The following is a 13,923-nucleotide window of genomic DNA, read 5'->3' on the forward strand; positions in this document are numbered from 1 at the left end:
GTCTGGGAGGCCCTGCTAGTGTGGGTGACGGGAGCTGGACAGGGAGACGACCAGGGCTGCCAATGGTCTCCTGCAACCGGGAAGGTCCTGCCCTCTGGCCTTCACCCCGTAGGACGGCCTCCCTGCCTCCCCTCATCCCAACCACCCAGACAGAAGACCCTCGGGCCCGGGCCCCCCTCCGCACACGCGGTGGGGACAGCTGTGCCCGCCCGCACACCCACGCCAGCATGCACACACACGCCGTGGTGTAGCGAGTGAGCACACATGCCCCGGGGTGCACGTGCTCACATGCACGTGCCCCCACGCGCCCGCACGTGCTGCGGTCCTGCGCCCGGCTGCTCACAGCTCCCTGGCGGCCACCGCACTCTCGTGGGAGGTGCCTGGAGCCCATGTCACCCACAGCATCTCTGCCGTTTCCCTGGCAACCCTCTCCCGTGCATCCTCAGACTGGGTCCTGAAGGCTCCTTTACCACCTTCTGTGACCTTTCAGAGCGAAGAGCTCTCAGGGCCGAGGAGCAGATCTCGGAAGGGTTTCTGGCACAGCCCTGGGAGCCGGCCGTACACGGCCAGGACTGGACCGCCCGGACCCTAAAGCACCGCTCCACCTTCTGGAAGCCGAGGCCTCCCTGGACCTCAGCTTCTCTAGCCGCCAGAGCAAGGGCTTCCCTCTGAGCAGCTGGTCCGTGGTGGCCAGTCCCACAGCCCGGCTGTCACACTGGGGGGCTGGGCTGGGGGGCCACGGCAGTGCTGGCCGAGGGCCTGTCTCCAGCCCTGCAGCCTCTCTCGGGAAGGGGCGCAGACGTGACCGTGCCCAGCCCGAGCTCCATGGTGCTCCAGCGGGGAAGGGAGTCTGGCCCACAGCTCTGTAAACGGTGGTCACTTTCCCCACCATGGGTGGCATGGGGTGTGCCGGGCTCACCCTCCCCTCGGCAGCAGGTGGCCTCTCTGTGTCCCCCCTCAGGTCCCTGCAGTGACCGGTACCCCCCCTCCCCCGCTGGCCCCCACTCCTCGCCCTGCTCCCCGCCCCCCCTGCACGTTACCACCCTGGGCGCCAGGAGAAAAGGCCAAGTGGCAGCGTGCACGCCAACACCAGAGCCGCCCTCAGCTCCAGCGACGGGCCAGCACAGCCATGGTTCCCAGCCACACGTGGCCGAGGCGGAGAGGAGGGGTCCCCGAGCAAGGCTCCCCGGGAGCCGCCTGCCCGCCCTGTCCCCACCGAGTCTCCATCAGTGAGGCGAGCTGTGGGACAGGCTGAGGCCCAGGGAGCCAGAGCCCAGCCACGCCGCGAAGGAGCTGGGTGACTGTGGGCACCAGCACCCCGACCCTCTGACCATAAGCGCAGATCCGACTGGGGAAAGGGAGTGCGGGCTGAGAGGGGGGTCTGGAGGCCACGAGGTGCCAGGAGCCACTCTCGTCCCGACCAGCCAGGCTGGGAGGCCATGCCGAGTACCCTGAGTTCCCCTCAGCCACCAGGGCCAGGCACTGAGAGCAGGCCTCCCCGCCCTGCAGGGAGGCCCCAGCCACATGCCCCCAGCGAAGTCTGAAACCAAGCGTCCGAAGGACCGCGCTGGCCCTCCAGGAAGGACCCAGTGCAACAGTCCAGACTCAACACAAGAGGGTCGCTCGTGTCCGGGCTACGCAAGGCGATGGGACATGAAGAGTCAGGACAACATGACACACTGGGCGGGGGGGGGGGTTGTTAAAGCATGAATAGAAAACATCGGAGGCGCTGGATCCAGCAGACAACGTCTGGAATGAAAGTCTTGTCGGGGAGCGCTACAGCAGTGGAGGCCGCAGAAGAAAGCGTTAGTGAGCTTCAGACAGAAATCATCCAGTCGGAAGGAAAAGCGGAGAAAAGAACTGAAGACCAGAGATTCGGTTCCACAGGGAGACGCAGTCAGGTGGCCCATCACGGGCATTACGTACCGAGCCCGTCACTGGGGTTCTGGGAAGAGAGGAGGGAAAGACATTAGCAGGAAAAAAACATGGACTTGAAGAAATAGTGCCCAAAGTTTTCCCAAATATGATGAAAAATGCCAACCCACAGATCCAAGAGGTTCGGCAAACCCCGAGCAGAACACGCACACCACCACCTCCACCAAGAGACTTTACGCTGAAAACCAAAGGTAAAAGTAAAATCTTAAAAGCAGCCAGAAGAGAATAAAAGCATTGCATGTAAGACAGGAAATAAGAAATGCTTCTCGTTTCTCATTGTAAATAATGTGCTACAATTTGGATATTTGTGTTCCTCCAAAGTTCACGTGTGGAAACTAACCCCCAAAGATGGTGGCACTAGGTCAGGGGCCTTGGGGAGGTGGTTGGGTGATGAGGGCGGGCATCCGGGCCCCCGCTGGAATGGGGTTCTTGTGAGAGACCCCAGAGAGCCCCTCACCCCTTAGGCCCTGGGAGGACTCGGCCAGGTGTCCGTCTGTAGACACCATGCAAAGGGCAGACAAGAGCAGCTTGAGCCTGAAACGTAATCGGGAAAGACCTCCTCTAGATCGAAGGGACGAAAGAGACAGAAGAGTGATATGGGGCATGATCTTGGTTCAAACTAACAGCCACAAAAGAGGTTGGGGGACACTCTGGACGCTTGTCATCTGGACAAGAGAATTGACTGTTACTTTTCTCAGGTGGGATAATGGAATTGTGGTTCTGCAGGGAACGTCCGTCTTTAACAGAAGCAGGTGGAAAGATGAGGGCTCATGTGTCACAGCTTCTGCAGCCTACACTGAAACGTCCAGCAGCGCTCAGAGGACAAAGGGAGAGGACGAACACGCAGGGCAGTCTGGCCGTAATTACTGGGCCCAGGCAGGGGAGGTCCAGGGGTCATTATGCTATTCTCCCATATTATTCTTCCATTATGAAAATTTTCATAATTAAAAAAAATCCTGCAGTTATCCACGGATCGGATTTCCAGGAGGCTCAGCCATCTGGTGTGCAGGCACACACCCAGAAGCAGGAGGGACAGCTCGGCATCCACCGTGGCGGTCACCAAGCACTCCAGGCCAAGGCTGCCACGTGGGTATTTACTGCTCGAGCCCCAGCATCCACGCCACCTGCCCATCAGCTCGCATTTCCATTCAAGGGGTTTGCAAGAAGCTTACTTCACCCTAATCCGATCATTCTATCCTTTGATCTCAGAGATTGAGCCAAGGACCAAATGTGATGGACCCCGTCCCTGCAGAGTGGGCAGGAGGGAATGAAGATGTCTCAGGAGTAGTCAGCAAACAGCTTGAGAATATAGGGGGAGCCAACTCTAGGATAAGCTAACCCTGCAGAAGCAGCACACAGGGGTTAAGGATCATCCTTGGTGACATGTGGAACTGCTGGAGTGCACCTCACCTGAAGCTGCCACTACCGGTTGGTCTGTTGTAAAGGCCAAAGGATTCACTTGCTTGCACTTGCTTGCACTTGCTTGCCACCGGAAGCATCCTTGAGTGCTATGCAACTCTACAGGGGAGTCTTTCAGGACCTCCCTACAGCCTTAAATCGGTAAATAAATTAGGTGTCCCATTCTGAAAACTCTATCTCGCTTCCCAGAACTCAGGAGTGTAAACCCTAAAAACTAGGAAAGGGACGGGCAGCTGCAGGTAGGCATGCCAACGCCGTGGAGCACTGAGGGCTGGCAGCATGCAAGCAGATGGACTCTCCACGGAAGAGGGAGCCAGATGCTCACCCTCGTGCATCACTAGGGAAAGGCAAATGAAAACCACAACAAGATACGACTTCACACCCACCAGGCTGGCAAAAGTTCAAAACTAAGATAATATCAAGAGCTGGCAAGGATGTACAATGCCCAGAATGCTTATACACCACCAGTGGGTGTGGAAATTTGTGGAATGCCCTTTAGAAAGCGACTGGGCACATACATACACATGTCTATACATACATGTGTGGTTATTTGCATATGTGTATGCGTGGACATACATGTATGTAGATGGCAAAATATGGACAGTTGGTGAATCTAACTGGAAGGCATTCAGGTACTCATGGTCTTATTCCTTTGACTTTCCTGTTGGCTTGAAAATTCTCAAATATAAGCTGGGGGAAATAAACTAAAGAAGGCAAGGAGAAAAAAATATACACAGAACCAATGAACAAATAGCACAAAATAGAGCAGAAACTTCCAACTCAAGTGTACTAGAAATTGCACCGAACAGACATGGACCAAGCTCAAGCTAAAAACCACCATTTGCAGGTGGAAACAGTCAACTGGAGTTGACAAGAGAAGGTTAACAGATATCCAGAATACTCTGCATGTGGCACGCATCAGGAGAGATCCCTCCAAAAGAGCAACAAGTCACTCTCAGAACAGAGCCCACCTCCAAACAGAGGGAGGGCAGAGGGGTGGAGGGCGGGGACCCCTCCCTGGCGCTGCTTGCTGCTCAGGACTCCTCTAAGGTTTTCTGGGCTGCTCAGCTGGCTTTAGAATGGGAATAGTTTCTGGCAGGAGACATTGTTCCTTTTCCTCTTCAACGTCAAATTCTTGCAGGCTCCTCTCTGATTACCTCACTTCCAGGTTTGTCCCCTCCCTGTCCACCTGGGAAAGCCTCCAACCTAAGACATTGCTCAGGGCCAAAGGTCAGCAAAAGCAAAACACCCGCGGAATGCAGCCTTGGTCTATCTGCCTGGAAATTCACCTGGGAGTCTGCACCTAGAAGTCTGGTGCACCATGAAGTTTGCTTCTGGGAGCGCAGGTGCACCAGAGTCTGCCCTTGGAAGCACAGGTGCACCGGAGGGTCTGCTCCTGGGAACACAGGTGCACCCGAGAGTCTGCTCTTGGAAGCACAGGTGCACCCAAGGAATGACTCTGTACCCAGACGGGCTGGTACACCAGGAAGCCTGCACACTTTACCTGAGGACGTGCTTGGGCTTTCTCTCTAATTCCATTTCACACACTGGCATCTCTCAGCTCATCCCTGGGCTGGCCAGTCACACCATCCTCAGAAGCTGCCCTTCTGAGGAACACAGGCGGCTGGGTCTGCCTTTCTGCCCAGTGGAGGGGACCCAAGACGTCCTGGGGACTGAAGGTCCTTTCTTTCCAAGGGGCCCTGCATTTTCTGGGCAGCTTACCTCAGACTCATGTCTCTGCCATGTCTCAAATTTGGCCCCCTCTCCCCCCACATGTGGCCAGGAGATGAGGCTCACTCAGCAGCAGCCTTCCCCGTGGTATTGAGACCCGGGTTGTCTCCAAAGACAGGAGGTCTAGCCAGGTGGAGGTGATGGCTTTGCTGTCCTGAACCCGCAGAAAACTCGCCGCCCCTTGTTTCCGAGCTGGGACACCCGTCTGGAGACACCTGGTGCTGGCAGGGCAGGTCCCCGCATTCCCCCGCCCCGAGCTGAAACCGAGGCGGGGGCCAGAGGTGCAGAGTCCAGAGCACCTCAGGGGCCAGGCCCTTAAGGGGCCAGGTTCAAATCCAGACCTCACCACAGCCCATGGGACTGCGGGCAGACTGCTTGACCACGTCCACGTTTACGAAGTGGCTGCAGTAATTGGTCCACTGCCGAAGTTGTTGTGGGAAGTGGAGAGGGTGACAACCAGGCCATTTGGGGCCGGGCTGCGCCACACCGCCGTCATCCTCACCCTCATCGGCATCCCTGTCTGAGCTGACGGGCACGGAGGGGCCGTCGTGAGCATGCAGCTCCCCAGCCAGTGCGCTCTGGGCCACGTTGAGCGAGGTCCCCCCGCGATCTAAGGCAGGAGGCCATTCCCTAGACACCTCTCAACACCTCCTAGTTCCCTGTGGGGCTTCTGCTCTGGAACACGGAGGAAATAGTGTGATAAACCTCAAACACGCAGGAAGCCAAACTGCACAGACCACACGGCACGTGATCCCATTTGCACGACATCCTGGAAAGGCAGCATCATGGCCATGGAAGAGAGATTTGCCGGGATCGGGGGCTGACAACTCTGCATGTACAGAGAGCTTGCTTGTCCCAATTCCCAGAGACGCGCGCCACTGTCCCAGTCGGTGGCTCGGGCTGCCCAGACGACACACCACGGGCTGGGGGCTTGGAACAGCAGACCTGTGTTTCTGGCCGATCTGGAGACCAGAAGTCTGAGATCGGGGTGAAGGCAGCCGGGTTCCGGAGAGAGCTGGAGACGCCATCCTCCCGCCGTGTGCCCGCCCTGCAGAGAGGCAGGGAGAGCTCCCTGGTGTCCCCTCCTGGAAGGGCACGGATCCTGTTGCATCCACACTAGTACTTAAACTACCTCCATAATGGCCACGTGCATGCGTGCGCATATAAAATTTGACGACCTGACTCCCAAATCTCCGCGGAATCACGAAGCACCAAGAAGAGCCAAGATACTCTTGAGGAATGACCAGGTAGAAGGGCCTGCCTACAGATCCCAGGATTTCCTGGAGATGGTGAGGAACGGGTGCTGCTGGTGGGAGAAGACAGGAGATCATAGGAGACGGGACAGGTTTTTTTCTCCTTACAGTCAGTTTGGAGACCTGATTATCCACAGAGGAAAAAATATTACTCAGACTCTGGCTTCACACTGTCTACAGAAATCAATGTCAGGTGGATTAAAGACTTCACTATGAATGATAAATCCACGGCTCGTTTGGAAAGGCATACGTGGGGGAGGGGGAACCACATGACTTCAGGGTTGGGAGAAACTTCTTAAGCAAGACACAAACGGCACGAACTGTAAAGAGAAAGAGGAATTAATTGGGCTGCATGAAAATTTCATACTCCTTTCCGTTCACCAAATGGCACACAGAAAATGGAAAGATAACGCACAACGGGGAGATGTTTGAAGCGCAGATGTCCAGCAGCGGCTCACTTAGGAAATACACGAGGAACTCTTTTTTTTTTTTTTTTTTTAAGATTTTATTTATTTGACAGAGAGAGACACAGCGAGACAGGGAACACAAGCAGGGGGAGTGGGAGAGGGAGCAGCAGGCTTCCCGCCGAGCAGGGAGCCCGATGCGGGGCTCGATCCCAGGACCCTGGGACCATGGCCTGAGCCGAAGGCAGACGCTTAACGACTGAGCCACCCAGGCGCCCCTACAGGAGGAACTCTTACTCACTGAGGAAAAGATCAAAACAATTCTTTTTTAATGGACAAAAGACTTGAACACGTGCTTCACAGAAGAGGAAATTCACATGGGAAAGGAACACAAGCAAAGCTGCAGATCTCATTAGCACCTAAGGAAATGCAAATAGCAATCACTAGGCTCTCAAAAACCGTGACAATCTGACAAAGCCAAGTGTTTGTGAGGACGTGGAGACATCCGGTCCCTTCCGCAGGCTGCCTGCACTGCAGAAGATCAGGAGCCTGGCAGGGGTGCACAGCGTGGACACAGCAGATCCCCCTCGGGGCGATTTCGGTAAGTAAGTGTTTGCGCCCCATGCGCCACCAGAAGAGGATTTGTTAAGTGTGTGCGGCAGCGCTGTTTCCAAGCGTGGGGCGGGCGTGCCACGGATTAGCACGAGAGCCTGGCACAGATGAGCTCGGCGGCGCAGGTCCACTCGCAGCCCAGCCAGTCGAGGAGTCCCCAGGGTGAGTCCGTGTATTCCAAATTCCCAACCAGACAACAAAGAGTACCTGGCATGCGTTTGGGTGGCGAAACTGTAACTAAAATGTGGGAAATGATTATCACAAAAGTCAGGTTCGTGGTTCCAAGGCTGGGGGTGGGGGGCTTCTAGGGAGTGGCTAGGGCCGGTGGTGTCAACGGTGGTCACAGCTTGTGTGTCTAGGATGCACTTCCCTTCCCTCCTCCCCACCCGCGCCATCCTTCCCTCCCTCCTCCCCCCCCCCCCCCCCCCCGTGAAAACTCACCTCCCGTGGACCCTACCAACCACACAAGCTGGAGCCTGGCACCCAGTAGGAGCTTAAGCAATGTTTTTTCCCTGCAGCCAGGGCACTGACTCTGCACACACCCCCTAAGCACTTACCACGTACAGGCTCCGGTGACCGGGGGGCCATCCTGGGGACCGTCCTAAGCAAGTGTCCTGAAGGTGGGCAGAGGGGCCAGGTGGCTCCAAGCACTTGACCAGCTGTGGGCCCATGGGATTGTGGTGGACAGAGGCAGCTGGAGCTCCCGATGCCACAACGCCTGGTGTCCCTCAGGAAGGGGCGGGCTGGACGGAGGATCTCAGGCAAACATGGAGCAGACAGAGTTCACAGCACCCCCGGGACCCAGGCAGTCAGGGAGGAGGGCTGGCTCGCTGGGACGAGACACAAGTTCCCATTGCATCACCAGACAGAGCAAACAGGCCAACGTCCTGCACACAGGGGCCAGCTCAGGCTCCTTCTCCACAGGCTGTCTGTGTGGTGAGTTCCAGGGGAGGTTGCGGGGACTGTGCTGCCCAGCATGTGTTCCCAGGCCAGCGCAGTGTCCCTGAGCAGTCCCTACAACCCAGACCTGGCTCCTGCTGGGCGCTGGGGGTGGGCAAAGGGCGTGGTCATGCAGGGGCATTTGAGGATGGCCCCAAGCTTGCCGGGGGTTCCCCTGCTGCCACGGGGTCCATCCACTAGGGAAAGCTGCCCCTCTTCATTTCCGGTCACCGTGTTCCTGCCCTCTTAGCTCCCATGATGGCCGTGGTTTCACATTGTGTCCGTCATGCCCACAGACAACCCATCCCATAAATGTACACAAGTGCCAGGACAGACAATCTCCGGCAGAGGGACTCCCTTTTAGTTGCAGATATTCTTTCTAGAGTCTGCTACCTACTAGTTCCTTTAGTAGTTATTGGATGGATGGATGGATGGATGGATGGATGGATGGATGGATGATGGATGGATAGATGCATAGATGGGTGGATGAATGGGTGGGTGGGTGGATGAATGGATGGATGGATGGGCAGATGGATGGATGGACGGGTAGATGAGTGGATGGGTGGGTAGATGGGTTTTTGATGGGTGGATGGGTAAGTGCGTGGATGGATGAGCGGAAGGTTGGATGGATGGGCGGATGGATGGATGAGCAGATGAATGGATGGATGGATGGATGACTAGATGAGCAGATGGGTGGGTAGACGGATTGTGGATGGGTGAATGGCTAAGTGGGTGGATGGGTGAGTAGAAGGTTGGATGGATGGATGAATGGATGGATGGATGAGTGAATGGATGGGTGGGTGGGTGGGCAGACGTCAGACAGACAGATAGATGGAGGTTGAATAAGTGGATGGGTAGATGAGAAGATTTAAGAATAATTGGACAAGAAGATAACCAGAAGGGAGGATGAAGGGTATGTAAGTAAGTGAATGAGTGGGTGGACAAATGAGTGGGTGCATGGTGTTGATGTGAGATTGTTTTTATGTCCTCAAGCTGGCTTTTATACTTAGAAAATACTACTTAGAAATTAGTTTTTTAAAAATTAAATTTAGGAAAAATTTAAATTTTAATGTATTAGTGTTACAAAACCAAAACCCTAAGTTTTTCTCCCTTGAGCTATTAGTTCAATCTATGAATCTTATCATTATACTTAAAGTCTAAGAAATTTTAAAATTATTTTTAAAAGATTCTTTGTTTTTTTGGGGGGGGTTGTTTTTTTTAAGATTTTATTTATTTATGTATCAGAGAGAGAGAGCACAAGCAGGGGAAGTGGCAGGCAGAGGGACAAGCAGGCTCCCCACTGAGCAAGGAGCCCGATGCAGGACTCGATCCCAGGACCCTGGGATCATGACCTGAGCAGAAGGTGTCCCAAAGTGTTCTTTGATTAACATTAGGTCCCACTTTCAAATTTATTTAATAAAACACCTTCAAAATTTTAATTATATTAACACACTTCATGTATTTTATCTGATAAACTTTCCCAAGTTAAGTTTGCAATTTTTATAAATCTAAAAGATAACTTCCTTATCTTTATAGGATGAGCCACAGATCCATTTAAGTGTTCGACACTGTCGGGGTGTCTGGGTGGCTCAGTTGATTAAGCGTCTAATTTTGGCTCAGGTTATGATCTCAGAGTCCTAGGATTGAGACCCATGTCTGGCTCCCCACTGAGCAGGGAGTCTGCTTCTCCCCCCTGCCCTTCCTCCTGCTCGTGCTCTCTCTTTTTCTTCTCTCAAATAAATAAAAAAAAATCCTAAAATAAAAGTGTTCAAAACTGTCTATAAATTTTATGGGACTTCAACTTAAAATCCTAAGTCTAAATCAAGTAATCAAATATATATCTTATATTTAAAGGTTGACTTGTTTATCTGATAGCCCAAATCCTCTTAAACATCACAAATGCTTATAATAGCAAAGATGCCCAGATTCCTTCACGCAAAAATATCAATACATGGAGCCAATACCAATAAAACGTTTCTACACTTAATTCTCAATGGCCCTCGCCATGTGGGGCCAAGGTCAGCAGCTTCTGCCAGCCCGTCCTCTTGGGACAAGCTCAGGCAGGGAGAGAACATTCTGCTCTGCTGGTGGTTGCCATGGAAAACCCTTTGCTGCTTGTTTTTCTCCTCCACTGATTAAGGAGGAGACTCCCCAAGTGACAGAGCGTCCCTGGGCCTCACCGCTGGCCAGCTCTGACTTATCGCCTGACATTTCCCAAGAGCCGACTACCCTGTCCTGCCACAAATAGACTGATGTGGGTCCCTCGAGGCGGTCTCGACTGCACAGCCTCCTGTCTCGGGGGAGTTGGGGACCCAGGGGACACAAAAGGGAGGCAGATAATGATAATAAGCAGGCAAGAGGGCAGACTGTCCTGTAGGACCAGCGATCACAGCAGGGGCCTCTGGGGGAGCCAGAAGAAAAGAGACTCTTGACGGAGTAGCTGGCCCCTGGAGCCCACTGGCCCATGAGGTGGTGAGCTCCCTGTCGCTGAAAGTGTACAAGCTGAAGCCAGTCAACCCCCTGGCAGGCAGATTGAAGAGTCCAAGGGACGACAAATTCTCTAAGGTGCCTCCCAGCTCTGAGTTTCCATGAATCTAACACTCTCACTGGATCCCAGGATTCTGGATCATTCCAGTGGAATCAGAGTATTAGGCAGCTGCTGGCTTGTCCAGGGGTAGGGCCACCTTAGCTGTGTGGTCAGGGAGGGCATCCTGGAAGAGGTGCCAGCCAAGAAAAGAGCTGGGGGAAGCGCGCAATCCCAGGAAGCAGCCTGCGTGAAGGCGTCAGGCCAGAGGGGTCGGTGAAGTCGAGGAGGGGCTGTGGATGGATGGATGGATGATGGATGGATGATGGATGGATAGATGCATAGATGGGTGGATGAATGGGTGGGTGGGTGGATGAATGGATGGATGGACGGGCAGATGGATGGATGGACGGGTAGATGAGTGGGCCTTGCTGGCAAAGGCATGAGCTCACGGTCACACTCGGAGCAGGAGGGGTTCCCAGGGCACGATGGACCAAGCAGGCCGGGCAACTGCTTGTCACTGCCTGATCCCCCTGCTGCCGCCCGAGGCCGGAGCCGCGTGGAGACCTCCTCTCCCGGCCTCTGCCTCTCGCTCTCTGTCTCTCTGCCCACAAGCTGGGCAGGGGGAGCTGCTGTTGGTCCCCCCTTTTGGGTCTGACAGCCCCAGAGGTGGCTCTGGCCTCTCCCCACCACGGGCACAGCTGAGGGGACTCCCCAGTGACCGAATGGAGCCACGGGAGGGGGCCCTCGTCAAGGCCAAGCCTCCAGCCCAGCTTCTCTTGGCCAGGACCTCCCTCTGCCCGGCTCCCAGGACCACATGTCCACAGGGGAGAGAGGCGTGTCCCGCTTGGGTGCCTCTAGGACCCCAGCAGAGCTCACCATGAGGTAGTGAGCTCCCCGTCCCTGAAAGTGTACAAGTTAAAGCCAATCGACCACCTGGCAGGCAGGTTGGAGAGTCCAGGGGACAAAGCCCCGGGGTTCCAGAGGCTTCTCTGGGCTCCCGTCCAGCGGCCGCCTGGCCTTCCTGGCTGAGCTCCCACAGGCCCGCGTCTCAGGGGCTGCTTGGCCACACCGGGCATGGCGGGCTCTCCATGAAGGCCCCACTTAGGGAGCAGGCAGCTGGGGGAGACTGCAGGGATGGCTGCATCGCCACTTCCGGGCCTCAGGACCAGGGAAGGGGGTGGTGACTAGACCCTGCACCCACGGGTCTGCCTCCTGGCGCCCAGAGCAGGACTCACGAAGGATGGGGTCTGCCTCCAGACTAGCCACCCAGCCCGGGGCCTCGGGTGCCCGCAGGACTGGGAAAGGCCTGGGGTGTCTCCCGGTCACTGTGGGGGACCCCTCCCCACTCCGGCTTCAGGATTCCCAGCTGCCAGCCAGGGAGCCGCACAGCCACCCACCTGCCTGGGGAGGGCCCTGGGGAATGCAGGGCTGCAGGGGGTGGGCTGGGGAGCCGAGGTACAGACCCCACCGTAGACAGGCACATGATGACCCTGCAGCCCGTCCAGAGAGCTGTTCTGGAGGCACCAGGTCTGGCCCTGCCGGGGAGACTCGGAGACCCCTGCGGCTTACACACTTGGGCGCCTGGTCTGCCCTTTCGGCTGTAAATCAGGAGGTCGTCACTGGAGCTGCTGCCCAAATGGAGGAGTGAGCCAGCCTGCACCTGAGCCCTCCTCCCAGCCCTGTCCGGGCCTCAGAGATAGAGGACGCCCACCGTGGGCCCCGCATGAGGCAACAAGGGAGGGAGGCTTGGGGTACAGACGGGGAGATGGGGTCTCCGGGGCCTGGCCGGGGTCCCACAGCCAGGACACGGCAGAGCTGAGACTGGAGGTCAATCCCCCCTCCTCCCCCTCCCCTCCTAGCTCCTCACCCTCTCCCCATACCCCCTTCTTCTTCTCCCCCTCCTCCTCTGGCTCCTCCTTCCCAGCCCAACAACCAGGGCTTGGCCAACCCTTGCCATGTTCCCCACTTGTCCCTCTTTGGTTGGGGAAGAACAGCCCCGACCCTGGCATTTTCCTACAAGGCAGGAAGTGACTCTGTCCTCAAAGACAAGGTTCCCCAAGGGCAGGTGCCTCCCTGCCCCGGGCATTCAGAAGCCCAGCACACAGCCGTTAACAGGCAGTCCCCAGCTGCAACGGGCCGATTCCTGCCAGGCTGTGAATCAGGCCTCTGCCGGGGCAGAGCTGGGAAGCCAGGGGTGCCTGGGGAGGCCAGGGGTGCCTGGGGATGGCCCGCGGTCTGGCAGCCCCTCCTCCTCGCCGCCTCCCAGGGCAGGGACACACACGGCTTCCGGGACGGGGGCAGTGGGTGGCAGTTTGGGCTCAGAAGGAGCCCAAACACACCTTGGGGGAGCCGCTGTCCCTCTCTGAGCCCCAGGTCCCTGCCCTGACATCCACACCAGGGTCTCTTCTCCTGGCGGGCAATGGGCCAGTCACCCAGGCCGTGGCCGGGACAGGGCTTTGTAAGCTATAAGGTGCCATCAGCTGCGAGGTGGGGCCTCTGGCCACAGGGTCCAGCTCCCCAGTGAGTGGGGTTCACGTGCCACTCAAACAGGCCGAGATGTGGATCCCCATCCAGTAAGGCCTACCTGCCTACGATCTTCATGATGCAATTGGGAGATGTAGTTTCAGGGGAGTGTAGTAAAGCCCCCAGGGGCTGGTGCTAAGGATCCTGGTGGCTGGGGTAGATCTGCTAGCTGCACCCCCAGAAGTGGGCAGAGCAGGCTCAGAGACCCGGGTGCACTCCTGGATCCCCACTCGCCACTCTCCCAAGTGTGTAAGCCTCTCACTCCCTGCATTAAATCCGTCCCCACTGGAGGCACCGGAGTGGTCCCTACTCCCGCTCTCAGCTCACAGCGGCCTGGAGACCAGAAGATTCTGTGCCAGCCCCCTCCCATACCCCAGCACCCCTCAGGGCACCAGCACTTCCCTAGTGGGCCCACACACCCCGGCGTGGAAATGAGCACGTGAAGGGATATGGGGCTCACAGGTGCCATGCTCCAAGCACCAGGCCGGGAAGGGCAGTGGGGGTCGAGGGGAGGGCACACTGCCCCATCTCATTCCCCGCCGGGCTTTCTCCTGCAGAAGTTGTTGTTAGTCCAGGGTCT

General features: G+C 56.5%; 1 long non-coding RNA gene across 1 annotated transcript; it reads right to left on the bottom strand.

The window, feature by feature from the left end:
- Nucleotides 1-1,734: 1,734 nt before the first annotated feature.
- Nucleotides 1,735-8,155, bottom strand: LOC145720243 (uncharacterized). The gene is made up of 3 exons (XR_014143128.1): nucleotides 7,912-8,155; nucleotides 5,791-6,658; nucleotides 1,735-1,945 (listed from the first exon to the last, which is right to left on the bottom strand). It is a non-coding gene; the product is annotated as an uncharacterized LOC145720243 (long non-coding RNA).
- Between the last annotated feature and the right edge of the window lie 5,768 nt (nucleotides 8,156-13,923).

The sequence above is a fragment of the Leptonychotes weddellii genome, chromosome 2 (assembly GCF_054177405.1).
Source record: "Leptonychotes weddellii isolate Sample4059 chromosome 2, ASM5417740v2, whole genome shotgun sequence".
Lineage (NCBI taxonomy): Eukaryota > Metazoa > Chordata > Mammalia > Carnivora > Phocidae > Leptonychotes > Leptonychotes weddellii.